Raw genomic sequence first — 25,436 nt, forward strand, 5'->3', positions numbered from 1 at the left:
TTGATTTCAATGGGCAGGAGCAGTTTAGGAGCGGTGAATACACCGCTCCTTCACCGCTCCAAAGATGCGGCTGGCAGGAGTTTTTTTCTTCTTCTGCCAGCGCACCGCTTCAGTGTGAAAGCCCTCGGGCTTTCACACTGAACAAACAGCAGCGGCTGTTTTGGGTCGGTTTGCAGGCGCTATTTTTAGCGCAATAACGCCTGCAAACCGCCCTAGTGTGAAAGGGGTCTTAGTGGAAATACCTGGCTGGTGGGAAAAACAGGAAAGCACAGATAATACCGATGAACAACAGGTGTGGCAACTAGCCCAGAGAAAATTTTCTGAAGGAAAGAAGAAATAAGAATGAGAAGAAGACAAAGTAGAAAACAATAAATATTGAAGAAGATGAAAGGGGACTGGGATTGAACGTGGAACGGGGAGGAGGGGGAGAGAGTGTGGTGGGTACTGGAGCCCCCAAACCTAGGGGGGGGGGCATTGGTTTTGTCCGACAGTACACTCAGAGTTCAACCTCTAGGGGGACGAACCGTAGGGCTGAGAGGAGCTTGGTGGGCCACGGTTTATGGGGCCTCAGGGAGGCCTTTTGCCCCCGCATGGGGAGAGGGCGGGGAGCGGAGAGGTGGATGGGGGGGAGGGTTGGGTGTAGGGGGGGAGGATAGGGTTGGGATAGGAGGGGGCACCTGCTTGGAAAGAATTAGCACTGACCCTCACTTCATGGTTCCTGGTCTTTCTATAACACTTTTACTGGCGGTGTCCGATAGGATACTCCCATAAATAGGTAATGTCGTCTAGCTTAAATATAATATCATATAATGTGTGCTGTCTAAATGCTCCTATAAAAAGGGCCAACATAATAAGTGAACTAAAACATCTTAAAGCAGATGTAGTACTGCTGCAGAAGACACATTTCTTTTCTGGTTTGAACCGCAGAATATTTTCAAAAGATTTCCTGTTATGGTACTATGGGGACTCCCCTATGAGTCGAGCAAAGGAAGTAGCCATAGGGTTTGCCAGGGGAGTGAGGTTCGACATAGAGGAGAGAAAGACGGACCCAGATGGGCGTTACTTATTCCTGAGTGGAAAATTGAATGGAGCCGAATATTCCCTGGCAAACATATATGGCCCTAACAAAAACCCCATCAGATATTTAACGGGGGCTATAGTGGAGTTTATGGATTTTAAGAAAGGAGGGCCAATTATAGCAGGGGACTTCAATCTCTATCTGGAACCAAAGAAGGATACTACGTCCCATGTACAGGAGACTGGTATGGCAGCAAGGAATAAGTTAAAAAAGAAAATGCACCAGTGGCAACTGGTGGATGTGTGGAGGTCACAACACATCAGGGCAAGGGACTATACGTTCCACTCCCCTGTACATGGGACGTATTCCAGAATAGATTTTCTTTTGATTGAGCATAGGCTGCTGGAGGCTGCGGTCAACACTAAAATCTGAATAATTACCTTTTCAGACCATGTTTCGGTGACATTACAGCTACAGATAGGAAAGGCTCATTTAAGGAGCTATAGCTGGAGATTGAATGAAGAACTACTACAGGATAAAGGTATAGAAGAGTGAATAAAGATAGAATTAGAGCAGTTTTTTAGGATCAACAATACGGAGGGTATATCAGAAGCCACTGTATGGGAAGCCCATAAGCCCTATATTAGAGGGATCTTGATAATGGCCGGCTCAGAAAGGAAAAATAGGAAAAAGGAGAATAAAATAATTTTATCTAAAGAAGTTTATGAATTAGAACAGCAACATAAGATAACAAGAGATAGGGAACTTCTATTAAAACTTAGTCGAAAAAGGGAGGCTATGAGAGAACTAATAGAGCAGGATATACAAACAGCCTATAACTTAATTAAGAAAGAAAGGTACCAATGGGATAATAAACCAGGGAAACATCTGGCAAAGGTACGTAAAAAAAAAAAAAAACAGTTAATTATATAGAGAAGATACAAACAAGTACAGGGGAGCTGGTATACAGAACGGCAGAAATTGCTAAGACCTTTCAAAACTACTATGGGGGACTCTATTCAATCAACAAGAATGATACGATAGAAGAGGTAGAAGGGAAACAGGAGAAAATAAAAGCTTTTCTAAAAGATACCTGCTTAAATAGAATCCCAGAAGATAAACTTAGCTACTTAGAGGCCCCCATAACAGAAGAGGAGATAACAAAAACCCTAAAAGAATCACCGGCTGGAAAGAGTCCTGGACCCGACGGCCTGACGAACTTATACTAGAAAAAAATTCAAAGATATTTTAATCCCTAAACTGTGTGCTTATTTGAATGGGATCGGGGATAAATGGGAGATGAGAAAAGAGGCGCTGGAGGCCACTATAACTATTATATTGAAAGAGGGGAAAGATAGCACACTTTGCTCCAGTTATAGACCTATTTCGCTCCTAAATTCCGACACTAAACTATTCACGAAGGTAATTGCAGGGAGATTGAAAACAATAATGAATGACATTATACATGAAGATCAAGTAGGATTTGTCCCAGGAAGGGAGGGGAGGGATAATGGAATTAGAACACTCCTGGCAGTACAGAAAATTAAAGATAGCAGAGCCCCAGGACTACTCCTGTCTATTGATGCTGAAAAAGCATTCCAGAGGGTAGACTGGGGCTTTATCCAGAGTACTTTGGAGGCACTGAGATTAGGAACAAAAATGAGGAACGGGATAAAAGCATTGTACACCTGACCTACAGCGAGGGTAAAGGTAAACGGGACGGCCTCGGGACCATTCGAACTGTTCAATGGCACTAGACAGGGGTGCCCACTATTCGTAATGGCATTAGAACCCCTCTTAAAGAGGATAAGACAAAATCCGGATATTGGGGGGATAAAGGTAGGGGAGGATGAACACAAAGTAGTGGCCTATGCGGACGATATCCTATTTTTTATAACTAGTCCCAGGATAAGCCTCCCAAACTTAATAAAATCCTTAAAAGTGTACGGAGAAATATCTAACTTTAAGATAAACCCGGCCAAATCAGAAACTCTGACCATCAATATATTAAAAACTAAGGAGCTCATATTTCAAAAAAACGTCCCATTTGTGTGGAGGAAAAAAGAATTAAACTACCTTGGGGTCAAGATAACAACATCTGTGGAGACATTGTACCAAGCAAATTTTATACCATTACTGAACGATATTAAAGTAGAATTGAATAGAAATTACAACAGGACAGCTATCCTGGGGGGGAAGAATTAATATTTTTAAAATGGTACCTAAAATTACATATAAGATGCAAATGCTTCCAATCCCACTTCCACAGGCATATTTTAAGACACTACAAACAATGTTTCTTTGGTTTATTTGGAGAGGGAAAAAAGCACGTATTAGTTTGGCACAGTTAATAAAAGGAGGATGGGGTGCACCGGATTTAAGAAATGATTACAACGCTATAAATTTAGCACAAATAATAGAATGGGCAAAAAACAATAAGGAAAAGAGATGGGTAAAAATGGAAAGCACAGTCAGTAAAGTCACATTGGGGAAGTTAATTTGGATTCCTGCACAATATAGGGAACTTAGTAAAGACCCGCACGATATCACAAACAATGCACTAAAAATATGGGATAACTAATATAAAAGGGAGAAATGGGAATACAATTCACCCCCGATCCCACTGAAAGGCACAAAATACTTCACACCCGGGATGGAGGAAATGTTTGGTAATTGGATTATACAGGAGGAAACACAACTAAAAGATATAATGGTACAAGATAAAATGTGCACTTACCAGGAATTAATAAACAAAAGAGAACTGATGGTAAAAGATGTTTGTCGGTATACCCAACTGAAACATTTTCTCGAGACTCTAACCCAACCTATAAGATCAGTAGAGAACCTACTCCCGCTGGAGATGATGTGTGTAGATAAAAACAAGAAGAGGGTGATCTCTAGGATCTATAAAATATTGAATGATTCGAAAGGACCAGACATACCGCCATATATCGAGAAATGGGGAAAAGAACTGGGAACACAGGTGAAAATGGTAGATTCGAGAACTGTTGAAGTGGGTTCACTACGTCAGTAAACAGCAACATGATAGAGTTAAACTACAAGTGCCTGGCCAAATGTATATCACCCCCGACAAGGCACATAATTGCCAAAGGGAAACATCACAGCTTTGTTGGCAGGGGTGTAAAGAAATTGGGACTATGGCCCACATATGGTGGTTATGCCCTAAAATTAAAATATATTGGGATGAGATCAGGCAATTAATAACTGAGATTACTGACATTGAGGTTCCGGAGGACCCGTGGGGGTGCTTATTCCACGGGATTAGAATGCCATCTAAGCAATATAGGAGAACATTGCTCCCACAGCTCCTAGATGCCGCTAAATGCCTAATACCTAGACATTGGCAAGATTTGGAAAGGCCAACACTGAAGGAATGGTGTAATAAAATAAATGATATGCAAAACTTAGAGTATCTTAGGTTCAGTGATGAGGAGGGCTTCGCGGAGTTTGAAGAGAAATGGAAGAAATGATCAGAATACAAGTACTCAATGAGATTTGCTAAGTAATGGGAGTATAATGTAAATTACTTGTATGTCTCAGAGCAGGCGAAGAGCGAAACTACATGGGGGGGCTCCCAAGAAAAGTTTTGCCTAGGGTCCAATCAAAATTAAAGACGGCCCTGAGGAGGGGAATGTGGGGGGTTATTGGGGAATGCACTATGAAGGGTTTTTATTGTTGGCATCATGTAATGTGGAGACGAGAAGAAATCTCAATATTTGTACTATGTTTTGATACAGAAAAAATTAATAAATAAAAAATTAAAAAAAAAAGAAAAAAATGTAGACGTATGCAGCTGCATACAGACAATGGAATTAGCTACAGAACAGGCTTGCCTACCATGTACAGGCAAGATTCTTTGGTCACTTCAGGGTTATAGATGTATCAATTTAAAAGAGTATGAAAACATATATAAATGTAGATTAAAATATTTTTTACAGCTGCAAAAAAAAAAATCTAAGTAATTGACGATAGCCATACAAATGATCAAATAAATGACCTAAACAGTATAGTAACATCCCTGTTTACCCCATTGGGTTCTAACTGTAAACAGGGGCTAACTAATATAATGACAACATTATCATGGACAATTCAAGAAATTAGAAAAGAGAGAGCTGTGAAACCTTGATATTACACCTGGCATAATACTGAAATATGGTTTAAGAACTGTAGCAAATGTTTTTGAGTGAGGTAGAAGCTCTAGGGTGACTAGTCCATATTTGCCATAGTTTCTCAAACTTGACCGGGTTGTAATTTTTATATGCTAACATTAACTCATATTGAGCTTGTGTATTCAACCGTATAACATCAGATAAATTCGGTGCTTCCTTGGATTTCCATAGTTTTGTTATAGTCATCCTTGCTGCTATTAATACATTTGCTACTACTGTTCTATACTCTAAAGAGTAAAGATCCAGATTTATTCCTAAAAGGGCCATTGCGGGAGTAAGGAAAAGTAAATTACCAGTGAGGTTAGCAATAAATATTGAAAATTATTTCCATAAACTACTAAGATTTTTGCAATTTCATAAAATATGATATAGGGAACCAGTTTGTTCATTGCATTAAATCCTTTTTTTTATAAAAACGTATACTGTTAGACAGGTCAGTTTGGTTGGTCGCAGGCTGGTCAGTAACTAGAGCTTGGAATTTTCCTTGGCCTTTTGTGAGATGTAAAAACAAGTAGAGGGAAAAAATGTACATTTAGGCTATGAATACATCCCATTAGACATGGAAGGATTGGTGATGACAGTAACCACTTTTGTTGCAATATTTGTACCAATCTCTCCTCTCTCCCCGCAGGGTGTCGGCTTCCCGTGTCCCAAGAATGGGTGCCCAATGATGGGACATTTTGCAGCAAATTATTCTGGAATCAAGTTGTTTACTCAGAAATTTTACTTGAACACCGGAGATGACAAAATCTTTGCACGTAAGTTTCAGATGGATTAGCACTGCTCTTACCAGCCCTCATAGTTCACTATTACAGTCCCTCTCCTTTACATGAATTATTGTCTAGCCTGAAAATTGTGTAGATCTCATATAGACGTTTCTGGGAGGGGGCAGGATACCGTTGACTGCAATGACCTAAAAGCAAAAGTGGATTTTTCCCATCCCAAAGTGAAAATCATTTTTTTAAATAACTAACCTATCCATGCCATCTATGTCAGTCATATAAGACTTTTACCTAACTGAACTGTAAGTCAGTTTGTAAGCAACTTGGAAGGAAGTAGAGATGAGATGAAAGAGGTTTTATCGTAAAATAAACATTAGAGTATTATTTGAGAGACAATGGCGACAAATATTACACAGTGGCTGGATAGTATCTAGGGATGAGCTTCGTGTTCAAGTCGAACCCATGTTCGACTCGAATTGTGAACGATATGGGCCGTTCGCGCCATATTTGTGTGGCGCGTCACGGCCCATAATTCACTGCGGCATCGCAGTGCATTGCTGGCTGATGATTGGCCAAGCATGCACTATGACCCGCATGCTTGGCCAATCACAGCGCCGTCTGTAGAGAGAGCTGTAATTGGCCAAAGCCAGGGTGGCTTTGGCCAATTATGGCTCAGGGGGTTTAGTACACACCCCACACTATATAAGGCCGCCTGCACGGTGGCCCTGTGTAGTGTGTTTCGGCGTTGAGAGACAGAGAGACAGAGAGACAGTGTCATTTGATTTAAGTTAGATAGATTAGGCAGGACAGTCAGTCAGTTAGCTGCACTTACAGTGTATTGTGTAGTGTATATACACAATAGATCGCATGCTGCTATTTGCAACATATGTCTCAAGCGTATCTCACGTGGCCAAAACATCTCCCGCTTGGGCACTACATGCTTGACCAGACATATGTTGACCTGCCATGCAGTTCGTTGGCAAACGTATCTAAAAGACCCACACCAAAGAACAAACAGGACCTCTCCTTGCTCCTCATCAGCTGAGATCTCCAACCCCACTATACCTTCAGTCCTCTCTGAGACCTGCACTGAGAGGAATGAATGTGTAGAATTAGGTGTGTCACAGCCAAGTACTTGTGGGCAATCTGCTTTCGGTACACCAACGTCAGATTGTACCAGGCACATTTCCCTGCCCCAGCTGCTGCACCGCCAAAAGAAGTTCGCTCCCAGCCATCCACATGCCCAGTGGTTGAATGCTAGCTTGGCAAAATTACTTGCACTTCAACTGCTACCTTTTCAGTTGGTAGACTCTGCCCCCTTCCGTGAGTTTGTGGAATGTGCGGTTCCTCAGTGGCAGGTACCCAAATGCCACTTTTTCTCACAGAAGGCAATTCCGGCTCTTTACCGGCATGTGGAAGGCAATGTCCATGCCTCACTGGACAGGACGGTCAGCGGTAAGGTGCATATTACTGCTGACTCATGGTCCAGCAGGCATGGACAGGGACGTTACCTAAGTTTCACGGCGCATTGGGTGACTCTGCTGGCAGCTGGGAAGGATGCAGGACAAGGTGCAGTAGTGTTGGAGGTTGTTCTGCCACCACGCCTCCAAAATGCCACTACTAATGATTCTGGCACACCTCTGTCCTCCACCCCCTCCTCTTCTTCTTCCTCCATGGCCTCTTCCTGTGCTTTGTCCTCGGAACCAGTGGTGCTCCCTAGGCATTCAAGGGGCTACTCAAATATGCAGGTCAAAAGATGCCATGCGGTGCTTGAGCTGGTGTACTTGGGGGACAGGTGACACACTGGGGCAGAGGTTCTCTCAGCTCTGCAGGGGCAAGTTCAGAGGTGGTTGACGCCATGCCAACTTAAGGCAGGAATGGTGGTTTGCGACAATGGCACCAACCTCCTCTCCGCCCTCCGACAGGGACAAATGACCCATGTGCCCTGTTTGGCTCACATCCTTAACTTGGTGGTGCAGCGGTTCTTTGGCAGGTATCCGGGCTTACAGGATGTCCTGAGGCAGGCCAGGAAAGTCTGTGTGCATTTCCGCTGGTCATATAATGCCAGTGCTCGGCTGGCAGACCTCCAAAAGGAATTTAACCTGCCCAAGAACTGCCTAATCTGTGACATGCCCACCAGGTGGAACTCAACGTTGGCCATGCTGCAGCAGCTGCACACGCAGCAGAGGGCCAGCAATGAGTACCTGTGCGACTATGGCACCAGGACAGGGTCAGGGGAGCTTGTTTTTTTTTTCCCCACGCCAGTGGGCCATGATCAGGGATGCATGCACTGTCCTGTCACCATTTGAGGAGGCCACGAGGATGGTGAGCAGTGATAGTGCATGCATCGATGACACTGTCCCCCTTGTCCACCCGTTGGAGCACACGCTGCGTGGAATAATGGACAGGGCACTTGAGGCAGAACAGAGGCAGGAAGAGGAGGACTTCCTTAGCTCTCAAAGCCCCCTTTATCCAGACAGTGTTCCTGCATGCCCACCGATCACACAGGAGGAGGAGGAGGATTGTGTTAGTATGGAGGTGGAGCCTGGCACTCAGCATCAGCAGCAGTCTTTCAGGGATCATTTACAGTCCCAAGAAACACATGGACTTGTACGTGGCTGGGAGGAGGTGGCTGCGGATCATGTCGTCCTTAGTGACCCAGAGGACTCCGGACCGAATGCCTCAGCAAACCTATGCTGCATGGCCTCCTTGATCCTGCAAAGCCTGCGGAAGGATCCTCGTATTCGTGGTATCAAGGAGAAGGAACAATACTGGCTGGCAGCCCTCCTTGATCCACGTTACAAGGGTAAGGTTGCGGACCTTATCTTGCCATCGCAGAGGGAGCAGAGGATGAAACATCTTCGGGAGGCCTTGCAGAAAGGTCTGTGCAATGCGTTCCCAGAGACTGGGAGGTTACAAACTCCTGTTTCTGGACAACGTGTTGCTGAGGCTTCGGTCAATCAAAGAAGGAGCCGTGGAGAAGGTGGCTGTCTGACCGATGCGTTCAGACAATTTTTTAGTCCGCAGCCCCAAGGTATGATCGGTTCCAACAACCATCGCCAGCGTCTGTTTTACATGGCGCAGGAATACCTAGGGGCAAGATCTGACTTGGACACCTTTCCCACCAAAAATCCTCTGGGTTACTGGGTCTTGAGGATGGATCACTGTCCAGAGCTTGCACAGTATTATAATTATAATTTATAATTTTAGATCTGAGCGCAGCTTTGACTCTATCTTGGGTTTTTATTATATTTTACACTTTTTTGTATCAAAAAGTTGCTGCTAGATAGGTGTCATGGACATTTTTGAATACAGATCCCAATACAGTATCAACACTGAGGGAGTTTTTAATGGTCAGATAGAACAGACGGATGAATTAAGTGGTCTGTTTCTCAGACTTAAAAACCTGCTCATATCAGAATTACACACTAGCTGGGATGTGGCTTACCTTGAGCAATATGTTGCATTAAAGATGGTACCCCGCAGTCTCAGATGGGAGGTCAATCCCCAAAAGGGGGAAACTGATCTGGAAGGCTGGTTTGTTTATTTTAATGACACTGGTATTAAATTTTTATGTTTTTTGTTGGATAAGAAACGGATCAAACTGAAAAATTTAAATGAAGAGGTTTCTTTAGCTAAGGATAAACTCATGGCCTATAAAGACCATGAAGTTTACAAACAAAAATCGGATCATTTAAGACAAACGCTTGAAAAAGAGGATAATGACCAAAAAAACAAAAAAAAGAAAAAATACAATCGTGACCTTGCTGATTATTCCAACAAAACAGTTTTTAAATGGCAGACCCTTATAGAGAACTCTACAGGTGATGCAGAAATAGCAAACCATCAACCTTTCCCACCGCCTTCTTTTGGTGGTGATGTAAGGCCCCCACCTCTGTTTGACAATAATAGAGGGAGGGCCCCTCCTATTTTTTCTCCCCGGACTAATCAACGAGGACAACCTGCAACCAGGCTCAAAACTTTCAAAAATAATGAGAGACCGATGGTTTATAGGAACCCCTCTCGGGGCACCCCCCAGAGATCACAATATAGAAAACCACCTTTCAGGGGTAACAATCAAGGAAATTTCCCTCATAAGAGAAATCCCAGTGCTGATTACCCCCGACAAGGATCACGGGATTTTCGAGGTGACCCTAGAGACTATTACCAGAATCCTTATGATAATAGGGCAACATATGTCAACTCTCCATCCACTTCACAAGATTATTATTATCCCCAAGAGAGACAAATCCCCTTACAAAACAGGTTTGCACCTCTTTCACATTACTCAGATCCTCATTTTGAGGATAACCCAGTTATCTCTCGGCACCCTAATCAATTTAGAGGTCCTCCTAGGGATGACTATCAGGACACTCCTCAGGACTCCCCTCACAACTACACAGAGGCCCATCAGACTCGTCGTTTTTTTCCCCAGGGCAATCACAAAACCAAAAGGGGTTACGACGAAAGAGAGGCATCAGAGGGGGGAGGAGGCTCAGGTCCAAAAAAAAGAAAACAGTAGATATCAGTGGTGTCTTCAACCTAAGTCAAGTTCAACTTTCTGAAGGAGAACAGAGGGTTCTCAGTCTGGGTCTCAAGTTTGCACCCCCACATAGGTTGAATAAATTCGAAACCTTCATTGATATACACAAATTCATAAGGAAGATTAACATCAAAAGACATTTTATTCTTAATCCGAGTGGTAATCGAAGTCAGATTCTTTCTACCAACACATCCTCTTTTAATTCCAATTCTTTGACAAACACTATTGACAGCTCCATCAGACACACCAATTTTTCTAATGCCTCACTATTTAATCCCCCAGGCTTTACCGCCCCTTCCATACAGGTCTTTAAAGAAATGGTCATTAGAGATCTCACAGCACTTAACATCTCAAGTAATAATACCAACAATGACCTCCAACACCATCTTAAACAAATTTGTGAGCGTAATGAGATAGTAATACGCCCTGCGGATAAAGGTGGGGGGGTAGTCATTTTAGATAAATCTAAATACCTGGAGGAAATGCATAGACTTTTGTCGGATCGTACCACATACTCGCCACTAGCATCTAATCCTACAACCAAATTTAAGAGAGAATTGCAGAACCTTGTTGATAAAGGATATCAACAGGGAATCCTAAATAAAAAAGAAAAGACATACCTGGTCCCCTCAGCTCCAAGGGTACCAGTTATGTACTATTTACCAAAAATACACAAAAATCTGATCCATCCACCAGGCCGCCCGATCATTAGTGGCATTGAGTCTGTCACAGCGAGAATCGGAAAGTATGTAGATAATTTTCTTCAACCCCTAGTAGTTTTGACTCCCTCATATCTAAAAGACACTACCCAAGTTATCAATTTACTGGAAGGGTTGGAATGGAGAGATAGCTACATCTTAGCTACGGCGGATGTAGCCTCTCTCTATACTATTATTTCCCATCAACAAGGGTTTGAGGCTGTCAACTACTATCTTGATTTGGACCCTACTTTACCGGAAATACAGAAACAATTTATTATGGCGCTTCTTAATTTCGCCACAAGCCATAACTATTTCTGGTTTGGGGGCGATTTCTTCTTGCAAATATGTGGAGTGGCTATGGGCGCTAAATTTGCGCCCAGCCTGGCCAATTTATTTATGGCCAGGTGGGAAAAAGAAGTTATTGACACCAATCCCCCCAAGGAACTACGCCTATGGAGAAGATATATCGATGACGTTCTCCTTGTATGGGACGGAGATATGCCATCTCTAGAGAATTTCTTCTCCCAACTTAACTCTAACAACAGGGGCATCTCTCTACAATTCAAGGCCAGTCAATCGAGAATACATTTCCTCGATCTAAACATCATGGTTGCTAATGGTTGCCTTTTTACCAGTACACATTTCAAAGAGACGGACAGAAATGCTTACATACCACTCTCCAGCTGCCATCATCCATCATGGCTGAACTCTGTCCCTCTAAGTCAATTTCAACGTATAAGACGTAATTGTACTAATGTTTCAGATTACCACTCACAAGCTTTGGTACTAAAACAACGTTTTTTGGACAAAGGGTATCTGGAGAATGATATTGACATCACTATTAATAAAGTTGCCACCATGGATCGGTCTCTGATGCTGAATCAAGATAGAGAGCGTAATCCGGGGCCTACTAACAAATTTGAATGGTCCATGATTACGGGTTATTCCAACCAGCATTATTCTATTAAAAAAAATTTTCGGAAGCATTGGAGCATTCTTCAGAATGACCCAATACTCCGTACAGTTATTCCAGATAAACCTGTTTTGATTTATAGAGGCTCCCTCCCTGAGACATAGTGTGGCTTCAAATGTTGTAGATCCTCCGCGAACGATCTCTTTTTTTCAAAACATGAAAGGCTTTTTTCCCTGCCGCAGATGCAAAATCTGCCAGATTAATTCCTTCAGGGGTAGAAAATGTGAAACCTTCAGTTCAACAGTCACAAACAGGGTATATAACATAGAGTCTTTTATAACATGCTCTACTCAGTACGTTGTCTATTTAATCCAATGTCCTTGCTCAAAGCAGTATATTGGACGCACCAAACGCGAGCTACACGTGCGTCTTTCAGAACATGTCGCTAACATCAAGCGAGGATTTACGAAACACAACCTCTCTAGGCACTATACTAAATATCACAACAAAAAACTACAGGGTACCTTGTTTCTGGCCATCGACAGAGTACGTCCCCACTGGAGAGGAACTAACATGGTTAGATCCATCTCCAGACTTGAAACCAGATGGATCTTCAACATGTTATCTTCTAGACCACAAGGGTTAAATGTGGAGTGGGATATAAACTGCTTCATCAACAATGCATGATGGGCGGTTTTGTTACCTTCCACATTTATCCCATTTTTTATATATATATTTTTTATATATATATTTTTCTACATTTTTTGCATATTATTTTATTCTGTCAAGTTCTGGGTTTTTTAAGTCTTTATTCAGTATTAATACATACTTCTCTCATTTTTCCATCTAAATTTTTTATGTAGATTAGATATGAACTTGTCTATATTTTTTTCTTTTTTTCTTTTTTCTGTTGTGCCTCGTTTTTCTTCCTATGCAAAGCCTTATCCGTAAATCTCCTTTATTTCCACAAGATGGCGATGCTGCCTTCTGCTACTTCCTGTTTATATATGGTTTACTATTAATGGCCAGAAGTCAATATGGCCCCTTTGGATTCATCTCCATTATATATATTGCATTTGCCAATAGTTAAAATGGCGTTTCCCATGTATTTATAAGCCCAAGCGTGATGACTTGTCACCCGGCCAATCCCCAGACGACGTCCATTCGTGACGAAACGCGTAGGGAGGAGCCTACGACGGTGACGTCATCACGTTCTTAGACGGGCTTTGCAGCACAGGAAGTGAACCGCGGCACACAGAGACACCGCTGCTGTGTTTGATACCTCTTATGCCATATTGTTTCTGCTAAATTGTAAGTGCAACTATTTTATCCTATTAAAAATCTTTTATCATACGTTATTGCGCTATGGATGTGTTCTGCTTTCTATTTCCGGTCATGGTCGAGTGTTAAAGTTACTGGTCCCGCTCTGCACCTGTGGTTTTGGGAGACCATAATCCCTATGCTGGGCGAGACTGCTGTAATAGCGGTCATCGCTGTTTGGTAAGCAGACCTTATTTACACACTCCTTGGTGGATCATCTATTTCTCATCACACCTCCCCTGGATGAGGGTTTTTTCCTTCTCTGTTGATGGACTATAATACGTTTTTGGATTATCACATATATTGTTTTATATTATATTTTTTTTTTCACATGCATTTGTGAACAAAAGTTTTTGTCTTTTTGCTTGATTGATTTTACTTATGCATTGATTGATTGATATGATGTCACTTGGTGGGTTCTCAATTATATGTTTTCCTATGTAACATTTATATATATAGCGCTGCACTTTTTTGTTTATCATTTGTTTATCACAGTATGCAATTGAGCTACTGGCCTGTCCTGCATCCAGCGTTCTTTCGGAACGCACATTCAGTGCTGCTGGAGGCTTTGTAACCGATCACAGGGTGCGTCTGTCCACCGACTCGGTCGATCGACTGACCTTCATAAAAATGAATCAGTCTTGGATCACCACCAGCCACCAAGCACCTGATGCTGATGTAACCAAATACATTTTTTTGAAATGTCAGATCCCTTCAAAGACTGCCTATGCTGAGTGACTATCCTGTTATACTGAGTAATTATCCTCTTCCTCCTCAATGATCATGATGATAGCTTGTAAGAACATTTTTGGTTCTGGGCACTGCCAGTCCTGCCACCAGTGCCTAATGCCCAATTTTTCAGCCCCTGTTTAACAGGGGCGTGTAATTACAATTTTTGATGCAATTCTTTGCAGCAGGGCTAGTTCGTGCGCTCCAACTAGAGTATCTGTGAGGGGTTGCAGTGTTGTGGCACCAGCACCAGTGCCTAAGGCCCAATTTTTCAGCCCCTGTTTAACAGGGGCGTGTCATTACAATTTTTGATGCAATTCTTTGCAGCAGGGTTAATTCCTGCGCTCCAACTAGAGTATCTGTGAGGGGTTGCAGTGTTGTGACACCAGCACCAGTGCCTAAGGCCCAATTTTTCAGCCCCTGTTTAACAGAGGCATATCATTACAATTTTTAATGCAATTCTTTGCAGCAGGGCTAGGTCCTGCGCTCAACTAGAGTATCTGTGAGGGGTTGCAATGTTGTGGCACCAGCACCAGTGCCTAAGGCCCAATTTTTCAGCCCCTGTTTAACAGGGGCGTGTAATTACAATTTTTGATGCAATTCTTTGTAGCAGGGCTAGTTCCTGCGCTCCACCTAGAGTATCTGTGAGGGGTTGCAGTGTTGTGGCACCAGCACCAGTGCCTAAGGCCCAATTTTTCAGCCCCTGTTCAACAGGGACATGTAATTAGAATTATTGATCTAATATTTCACAGCAGGGCCTGTTTCTGCGCCCACCAAGAGTATCTGTGAGGACTTACAGTGTTGTGGCATCAGCACCACCACCAAAGGCCCAATTTTTCTGCCCCTGTTCAACAGGGGCATGTAATTACAATTCCTGATCTAATATTTCACAGTAGGGCCCTGTGAGGGCTTACAGTGTTGTGGCCACAACAACACCTAAGGCCCAAATTTCTGCTGAGTATATAGGGCAGGCCCCTACTTTCAAACATCCAACTTACAAACGACTCCTACTTGCAAACGGAAGGAGACAACAGGAAGTGAGATGAAATCTACCCCATAGGAAGGGAAATTCTCTCCTGTAAGAGTTAATATAGGAAAAACTTTTCTCCTTTCCAATGATGCTTTATCACCAATCATTGTTTCACAAAAAAAAACAAATTTTCAAAAAATATTTGTCATTGGGACAAAAAGTGAGGTGAAATCTTCTGAAGAGGAGCACAAACAGCAAAACAAATTTTACAGGGGTGATAACCCTTCCCTATGTTTTCCAAAAAGCTTAAAATAGATTTTTTGGCTGGAGCTAGACACGTTTAAAATGTACCAGTTCAAAATTACAAACAGATTCTACTTAACAACAAACCTACAGTCCATGTCTTGTTTGCACCACCTGTATACTGCTGTTCAGAGTATATAGGGCCTGGGGGCCCCACACCTTTCCATTTTTAATTTGGGTGCGGGGTTCCCCTTAATATCCATACAAGACCCAAAGGGCCTGGTAAAGGACTGGGGGGTGGGGGGTACCCATGTCGTTTGCCTCACTGATTTTCGTTCATATTGCCAGGACCCGACATTGCATTAAAGCTGCAAGCAGTTTTAAATGACTTTTTTCCCTTTAAAAATTACATTTTGTGCAGGGACTGTTCTAAGCACGGGAAACACACGCCACTTTACAGGCATACTATAGACACCCCCCAGGTACGATATTTAAAGGAATATTTCACTTTTTTTTTTTTTACTTTAAGCATCATTAAAATCACTGCTCCCGAAAAAACGGCCATTTTTAAACGTTTTTTTTGCATTGATACATGTCCCCTGGGGCAGGACCCGGGTCCCCAAACCCTTTTTAGGACAATACCATGCAAATTAGCCTTTAAAATGAGCACTTTTGATTTCGAACGTTCGAGTCCGATAGACATCAATGGGGTTCTTACGTTCGTGCGAATTTTCGGTCCGTTCGCAGGTTCTGGTGCAAACTGAACCGGGGGTGTTCGGCTCATCCCTAATAGTATCTAAGCAACTTGATTAGGGCTATTTGAGCACTTTGTGTTATGGAGGAGTGGCAATGCTCTGACCAAAAGTGTATTTTTCCCATCCTAAAGTGAAAATATTTTTTTTTAATGACTAACCTATCCATGTCATCTATATAAGTCATATAAAACTTTTACCTTAATTAAATGTAAGTTAGTATGTGAGCAACTTGGAAGGGAGGAGAGATGAGATATAATAGGTTTTATTGTAAAATAAACATTAGAGTGTATTATTTGAGAGACGATAGCCACATATATTACACAATGGCTGGACAGTATTTAAGCAGCTTGATTAGGGCTATTTGAGCCCTTTGTGTCAGGCTGGGTTCACACTGGTGCGACACGACAGCCGTCCTACTTTGGATCCGACTTTGCCCTGCGACATGAAGCCGGCATGTGTCCGACTTTCAATGAACGGGGATCCGACTTGGATCCCCGCCAATGCCGGCACTGTGTTTGGTATGAATCTTTAGGGGGGAACTCCGCGCCAAATTTTAAATAAAAAACCGGCATGGGTTCCCCCTCCAGAGGCATACCAGGCCCTTGGGTCTGGTATGGACCTTGAGGGGAACCCCCTACGCCGAAAAAACGGCGTGGGGGGTCGCCCCCAATCCATACCAGACCCTTATCCGAGCACGCAGCCCGGCCGGACAGGAATGGGGGTGGGGACGAGCGAGCGCCCCCCCCCCTCCTGAACCGTACCAGGCCGCATGCCCTCAACATGGGGGGTGGTGCCTTGGGGGAGGGGGGCGCGCTGCGGCCCCCCCACCCCAAAGCACCTTGTCCCCATGTCGATGAGGACAAGGGCCTCTTCCCGACAACCCTGGCCGTTGGTTGTCGGGGTCTGCGGGCGGGGGGCTTATCGGAATCCGGGAGCCCCCTTTAATAAGGGAGCCCCCAGATCCCGGCCCCCCACCCTATGTGAATGAGTATGGGGTACAGCGTACCCCTACCCATTCACCTAGGAAAAAAGTGTCAATTTAAAAAAAAACACTACACAGATTTTTAAAGCATTTTATTAGACAGCTCCGGGGGTCTTCTTCCGACTTCGGGGGTCTCTCCGGTTCTTCTCCACGCTCTCCGGATCTTCTGCCGGGCTCCTCCGCTCTCTTCTGCTCTTTTGCCGCTCTTTTGCTAAAGCGGAGGAGCCCGGTCTTCAATCTTCTGCCTTCTGCCTTCTGCCTTCTGCCTTCTGCCTTCTGCCTTCTGCCCTCTTCTCCTGATGTTGACACGACGCTCTCTGGGGCTAGAATGCTCTCTGTGCGCTCTGCTCTGACTTATATAGGCGGTGACCCCGCCCCCTTATGCCGTCACAGTCCCTGGGCATGCTGGGACTGTGACGTTTTAGGGGGCGTGGTCATCACCCGATGACCACGCCCCCTAAAACGTCACAGTCCCAGCATGCCCAGGGACTGTGACGGCATAAGGGGGCGGGGTCACCGCCTATATAAGTCAGAGCAGAGCGCACAGAGAGCATTCTAGCCCCAGAGAGCGTCGTGTCAACATCAGGAGAAGAGGGCAGAAGGCAGAAGGCAGAAGGCAGAAGGCAGAAGGCAGAAGATTGAAGACCGGGCTCCTCCGCTTTAGCAAAAGAGCGGCAAAAGAGCAGAAGAGAGCGGAGGAGCCCGGCAGAAGATCCGGAGAGCGTGGAGAAGAACCGGAGAGACCCCCGAAGTCGGAAGAAGACCCCCCGGAGCTGTCTAATAAAATGCTTTAAAAATCTGTGTAGTGTTTTTTTTTTAAATTGACACTTTTTTCCTAGGTGAATGGGTAGGGGTACGCTGTACCCCATACTCATTCACATAGGGTGGGGGGCCGGGATCTGGGGGCTCCCTTATTAAAGGGGGCTCCCGGATTCCGATAAGCCCCCCGCCCGCAGACCCCGACAACCAACGGCCAGGGTTGTCGGGAAGAGGCCCTTGTCCTCATCAACATGGGGACAAGGTGCTTTGGGGTGGGGGGCCGCAGTGCGCCCCCTCCCCCAAAGCACCAACACCCCATGTTGAGGGCATGCGGCCTGGTACGGTTCAGGAGGGGGGGGGCGCTCGCTCGTCCCCACCCCCATTCCTGTCCGGCCGGGCTGCGTGCTCGGATAAGGGTCTGGTATGGATTGGGGGGGACCCCCACGCCGTTTTTATCGGCGTAGGGGGTTCCCCTCAAGGTCCATACCAGACCCAAGGGCCTGGTATGCTCTTGGAGGGGGAACCCATGCCGGTTTTTTATTTAAAATTTGGCGCGGAGTTCCCCCTCAAGAACATCTGAGCACAAGTCGCGTGCCAAAGTCGGATCATGCAAGACGGCAATCCGACTTTGATCCGACTTCAATGATAGTCAATAGACTGAAGTAGGATCAAAGTCGGACCAAAGTAGTACAGGGAGCATTTCTAAAGTCGGAACGACTTGTGTCGGACCAGTTAGGACGGCTCCCATAGGGAAACATTAAATTTCACACGTCATGCGACATGAGCTCCCAATGTCGGAGCGTTTGTCGGACCAGTGTGAACCCAGCCTTATGGGGAGGTGACAATGCTCTGATCAAATGTGGATTTTTCCCATCCTAAAGTGAAAATATATTTTTTTAATGACTACTCTCTACATGTCATCTATGCAAGTCTTATAAGACTTTTACCTAAATTAACTGTAAGTCAGTATGTAAGCAACTTGGAAGGAAGGAGAGATGAGATGAGATAGGCTTTATCTTAAAATAAACATTATCAAGAAACTGTGGTGAATCCCAAATGTAATGCAAACTCTGACCCGAAAGAACTAAAATCTAATGAATGAAAGGGATGGGCCAGGGACGGTGTGGCTGGGGAGAAAAGGGCAAGATAATGCTGGATGTCCTCCAGCCAGGAAATTAGGTGAATTTATTGGCTTTCCATCAGCTGTTGAGCACAAAATTTTGCACAAAACTTTTTATTATTTTCCACATTCGAGTTAGCAAATAATTGGAATTGGGCAATGTGATTATTTTGTTATCAATTTCCATTACAGTTTAGTTTATAAGATTACACAAAATTACACGATAACTGAAATGGTGTGTAGCAGATTGTTGTGGATCAAATTAAAATGAATGATAATGTCAAACTTTCAGAAATCATTCCATGTAGTAGTGCATTGTTTTTGGAGATGGCTGTATTGTAGGCCAAAACGCTATGTAGGCAGGAATTCTGGGATGACCAGTGCACCTTCTACTGCTGCCATGATGATTTCTTTTTTTTTTTGCCATTTAATAAAATCACATTTGGATGTTTCAATGGAATGATTTTTAATAATATGATATATTAGTTTCTTAATGAGCCGCAAATTTCCTTTTAGCTGATAACATCACATTGGGGGGTATTTATAACAACAAATGCTTGTCCATTTAAACTGCATATATTATATATATTGTTCTGTGTGAATGGGGAATATATTTAATGTTCTCAGGTTATATTCTTTGCAATTCGAATGTGTGAGTGTGGAAAATACTGAAAAATGGCCACTAGATGGCACTGAGGAGCATACTTATGTTCAGCAACATCTTGTGGCCATAATGCAATATTTTCCACATTCACGCAGTTGAATTGCAGAGAACATAGCCTGGAAAAGTTTGATTTTGCCCCATTTGCACAGAACACATTTAAATGCAGCTTGGATTGAAGAATAGCGATGCATTTTTTAAAAATATCATATAATATTTCTGCAGGTTGGCGATACAAGGTCACTGTCCAAGTTAAAGGTGATATTATTATGCTTAGATCATTCACTGTGTCCTTAGAAGGATCTCGTGGAAAGACTCAGGAGTACAAAATACATAGGTGAGCAATATTCATCAAAGACCAAACAATTTTGTTCATTCCTGTATGCCCTAAATGTAATTGGTTTAGAACCACTTTAAGCTTAAAACCAAAAATGTAATATATTGCAGCGTACCAATCATTAGTTGTGTTGGCTGCATTAGTTTTCTTTTCTTTGGCTTTTTCTCACAGTTTTCATCTGGTGATCTGGCCAGTAACACACCTCCTGTACTAGAGTGCCTCCACTCTGGATGAAGGAGCACAGGAGTCCCAGCAGACAGCAGCATTGTCAGTCTGAGGGGAGTGCAGGGTAATGGTAAATGTACCACTATATTTAAAAATAATAACAAATTGAACCCAAACTCCAGCTCACATTTTCTAATCAGTTACAGCAAACAGTTTTTTTTTCCTCTTGGGATAAAGGTTTTACATGAATAAATAAAAGCTGATGACTTTAATCGCCCCTGCCAGTGGTAAATGGTTTGTCCAATCCATGTAAACTGATACATTCTGCTGGAGAGCTTGTGCTTCTAAAAAAAAAATCAGACTTACTGGCCAGATCACCAGGTGAAAGTAAAAAAAAAAAGTAATGCACCCATTGCATCTAAGAATTCGTAAGTTGCAATATAAGAAATGTTTGCTTTTGGGTTTAATACTGCTTTAAAAAAATTATATATCTATTTTTTATCACTGAAAACCCTGTGCATTTTACTTATTGTAATTTTTAATTTTATTGTATTTTAATTAATTTAATCAATTAATGTGTTTTAATTTTACAGTGATGGTATCATACTGACCAAAACATACACAGCTTTTATTGATGCTGACATAGATGTTGGAAGTGTCAATAAGGTGACATTTGTTTGGCACGGGGATCTCCTGAAGATTAAGCGCGTAGGAGCTTCCACAGTGACAGTGCAGTCTGGGAAGGATGGAGTGATGTGAGTATTTCCCTTATGGTGTTAATTTAGAAATGTCCCTAAACTAACTCAGCCCTAGCCATTAGATATGTGCAATTCATTTAGTTCCAAATTCGTTTTTTTAACAAATTTAGACAAATTTGAAATTTGAAAATTTGGAAATTCAAAACTTCGTAAATTCAGAAATTCGAAAATCTGAAAATTCAATGACCCGAAAATTCGAAAATCTGAAATAATAACTAACTAATAATAACTATTTTTAACTATTAAATTATAGGTATTGGAATTTCCTTTCAAATTTGGCTGTTAGTGAGCGTAATGAATACGAATTTATCCGAAGTTACCAATTATCCTTAATAACGAATGCCGTGTCTAAACGTGTATAAATAAATAATAATAAATAACAATAATAATAAAAATGTATTATTATTATTTATTATTATTTTGTTCCATTCCATTTGTTTAGATGCAGCATTCTTTATTTCGGATAATTCGGATAATTTGTAACTTCAGATAAAATTGTATTCATTACGTTCACTAGCAGCCAAATTTGAAAGAAAATTCCAATACCTATAATTTAATAGTTAGTTATTATTAGTTAGTTAGCTAGGTATTTCGAATCTTTGGATTTTTGTTGTTTCTTATTTTCGGATTTTTGAATTTTCGGATTTCTGAATTTTCGAATTTGTGGATTTTCAAATTTCCGAATTGTTAAATTTTTCTAATTTTTGAATTCCAAAATTTTTAAATTTCAAACATTTTGATTTTACGAATTCCGAATTTTCAAATTTACAAATTTACGAATTCCGAATTTTCGAATTCATGGATTTTCAAATTTACAAATTTCTGAGATTTTTGAATTTACCAATTTACCAAAAAAAAACAAAAAAACGAATGAAACGAAAACTAACACATTTTTCGGCTGTGCACATGTCTACTAGTCATGTCACACTGAAAATTGCTTAAATGTTTGTTGCAGAGGGCTTGTGTGTTTATATTTTTCTTTTTTTTTTTTTTTTTTTTTTTTTTTCCTTGTCAAAAGAAGTTTATTGAGTATACAATGTTATAAAGATACATAAAGTAAGTTTACAAGGATCTATAAAGTAAGCTCATTGTTTTACAGTAGGGTTTATATAGGTAAATATCATGACATTTCAAATATTAAACATTGGGTTCACGTAAACCTAAATTAAAGATATATATCATTTCCTTAGTTACTTTTGTAGGTATTTAAATGATTTATACCTACTATACATATTGTTTACAAGTAGAGTGTATATAGGTCAAATAAATTCTGATAATGAGCTTTAATCGTAAGGTGGAGAAAAGGAAAGAGAAAGAAGAAAAAGGGTAGAAAGGCAGAGGTATGGCCCACAAGGTTGTCCCGCTCGTCAGTTTATTATTCTTTTTAGTTCTCTTTGAAGCCTTAGAATGGGTGTCTCTGTAAGTCATTTAATCTGTTACCATGGCCACAGGACAGAGTCATTGAAGTTTGACAGGAACTGTTGTTTTATCCAAGGATGCCAAAGTTTTTTAAATTTTGGAATTTGATTTTGATCGATGGCTACCATCTTAGCATGGGACATTGTATTATTCATTCTGTGAATTGTTTCTGCTAGTACCAATGTAGGAGATTTCCATGCCTTGGCCACTGTTTGTTTTGCAGCCGTTATTAGTTGGATCATAAGTTTGAATTGAGAGAGTGTTAACCATTCCAGTTTTAGATTAAGTAAAGTTAAATATGGATCTGGTTGTATTATTTTTTTAAATATTTTAGATGCAATCACGAAGACTTCCTTCCAGAAGGTTTGGATTACTGGGCACGTCCACCATATGTGTAAATGTGTGCCTATTTCTGGGCATCCTCGAAAACAATGAGCTGAGGTATTAGGTGAATATTTTGCCACTCTAGCGGGTACAAGGTACCAGCGAGTTAGGACTTTATAATTTGTCTCCAGTGCTAAGATGTTGGGTGAGGATGACTTAGATGTGAGCCATATGTTAGACCAGTCCATGTCTTCTAAAGTTCGTCCCAGGTCCTCCTCCCACCTCTGAACGTAAGAGGGTCTATTAAGATTTGCTACTCCATATAATTGATTATAAAGTGATGAAATTGTACCTTTAGCAAATGGATCTTTTGTACAGATTGATTCAAAAATGGATAATTGGGATAATGGTGTATCCCCCTTTAGGAATGGTGTATAGAAATTTTTGATTTGGAGATATCTAAATATCTCAGAGTTTGGTAGATCATATTTTTCTCTAAGCGATGGGAATGAAAGGAATGATTTAGATGCTATGAAGTCATTTAGTGTCTGAATGCCTGATGTTGTCCAAGCTTTAAAAGAATTTGGGTAGATCCATGCCGGATAAAAGGCCGGATTTCTGATAAAAGAAAGGAGAGGATTGTGTGGAGATTGTAACTGATATTTGGTTTTTAGTTTATCCCAGAGAGATAAGAAGTGTTTAGTTATGGGATTATGAATTTTAAAGCGGTCTTTAGGATCAAGCCATAATAAATTTGATATTAATAGAGGGTCATTTTCTGAAGCCTCTATAAATACCCATAATGGGATTTCCTGTTTTGCATGGTATTTGGACAGACTGGCCAAATGTGCTGCTCTGTAGTAGTTAGTAAAATTAGGGTATCCCAGGCCTCCTTTATTTTTGGGAAGATGTAGTGTGTGTATAGGTATACGTGGTTTAGAAGAGCCCCATATAAACGAAGTTGCTCTTTTTTGTACTATTCTCAAAAAATAGGAAGGAATTGGAATAGGGAGGACTCTGAATAGATAAAGCAATTTGGGTAGAATAGTCATTTTAATTGCATTAATCTTCCCTATCCAAGATAAAGGAAGTTGCGACCATTGTTTTATTAGATTTGTGATCTGTCTTAATACAGGAGGATAATTGGTTGAGAATAAGTCAGAATGAGATGCTGTTAAATGAATTCCAAGATATGGGATTGATTTTTCTGCCCATGTGAATGGGAGTGCAGCCCTAGCCGGGATCAATTCCATGTTTGTGAGTGAAATATTAAGCACTAGGCATTTCTTAGGATTAATCATAAGGCCAGATAGGGCTGCAAATCCATCAAGAGCTGGTATTAAGTTAGGACCAGAGACCTGTGGTGATGATAGAAAAAGTAATATATCGTCTGCAAATATACATAATTTGTGTGTAATACCTCCTACTTCAATGCCAGTTATAGTTTGGTTTGTTCTGATGTATTGGGCCATGGGTTCGAGTATAAGGGCAAATAATAAGGGAGATAATGGGCAACCCTGTCGGGTACCTCTTTCGATATTAAAGGCTTCAGATTTGTATCCAGCATATTTTATATAGGCTTTGGGTTTATTATATAATGCTTTGATCCATGTTAAAAAGTGGGGTCCAAAACCCCATTTTTGTAATGAATATTGCATATATTGCCAGGATACTGTGTCAAATGCCCTCTTAATATCGAGAGATAGAAAACATAAAGGGATTTTCCGTTTTTTAGCAATATGTGCCAATAACACTGCCCTGCGTATATTATCGCCTGCCTGTCTATTTGGCATGAAGCCTACTTGATCTCTATGTATTAATTTTCCTATAATGCTATTGAGGCGTTTTGCTATTATTTTTGCTAATAATTTAATATCGAGGTTTAACAGAGAGATAGGCCGATAATTCACACAGGAAGTATCATCAGAAAGGGGTTTTGGGATCATACAAACAATTGCCATTAGTGTTTCTTGCCGAAAAGAATGTCCATCTAGAAGTTTGTTAAAAGTTTCAGTGAGAATGGGAGAGAGTATTTCTGAGAATGTTTTATAGTATAAAGCCGAGTAGCCGTCTGGGCCTGGTCTTTTGTTAAGTTTTAGGTCTTTTATGGCGTTAGCAACTTCATCTATAGTTATAGGCTCATCCAAACTGCTTTTTTGATTCTGAGATAACTCAGGTAAGGTTATTTTTGAGAAGAAGGATTCAGCCTCTGTAGGATTAAATTCATTGTTTGTCTTGTATAAAGTTGCGAGATGTGAGTGAAATTTATGGACTATTTTAACTGGATTACAAGTGTAAACATTTTTTGATAATTTCAAACGTATTGGTTTGAAAGATTTGTTAGTTGAATTTAATGCCCGAGCCAAATATGTACCTGGTTTGTTTGTATTCATGTAGAAATTGTGTTTGGAGCGTTTGAGGGATTTATCAACTGACTCAGTGAGAAATAGATCGTATTCCAATCTAGATTTTTCCAGATGAGATTTTGTACTCTGAGATGGATTATCTTGAAATGATATGTAGACTGCATTAAAATTGAGTTCTAGTTTTTTTGCTAGATTTTTGCGTTCCCGTTTAAATAGTGCCATTTGTCTTTGTATTGTACCACGCAAGACAGGCTTATGAGCTTCCCACAGTGTTATTGGGGAGATGTCTGTTGTATTATTAATTGATATGTATTCCTTTAAAGCTTGTTCAATGGCCATCTGATGTAGTGGGTGTTTGAGCATTATGTCCGGTAAGTACCACGTTGGGTCATGCGCTTTTGGTATGGCTGAGGCTATAGTAGTGTATACTGCATTATGGTC

The 25,436-nt window shown here is 41.6% G+C and overlaps 1 pseudogene; it reads left to right on the forward strand.

The window, feature by feature from the left end:
- LOC141106664 (pancreatic lipase-related protein 2-like) overlaps positions 1 to 25,436 on the forward strand; it is an 85,006-nt pseudogene that overhangs the window by 55,027 nt on the left and 4,543 nt on the right.

Source organism: Aquarana catesbeiana, linkage group LG08 (genome assembly GCF_042186555.1).
Source record: "Aquarana catesbeiana isolate 2022-GZ linkage group LG08, ASM4218655v1, whole genome shotgun sequence".
In the NCBI taxonomy this organism is placed as follows: Eukaryota; Metazoa; Chordata; class Amphibia; order Anura; family Ranidae; genus Aquarana; species Aquarana catesbeiana.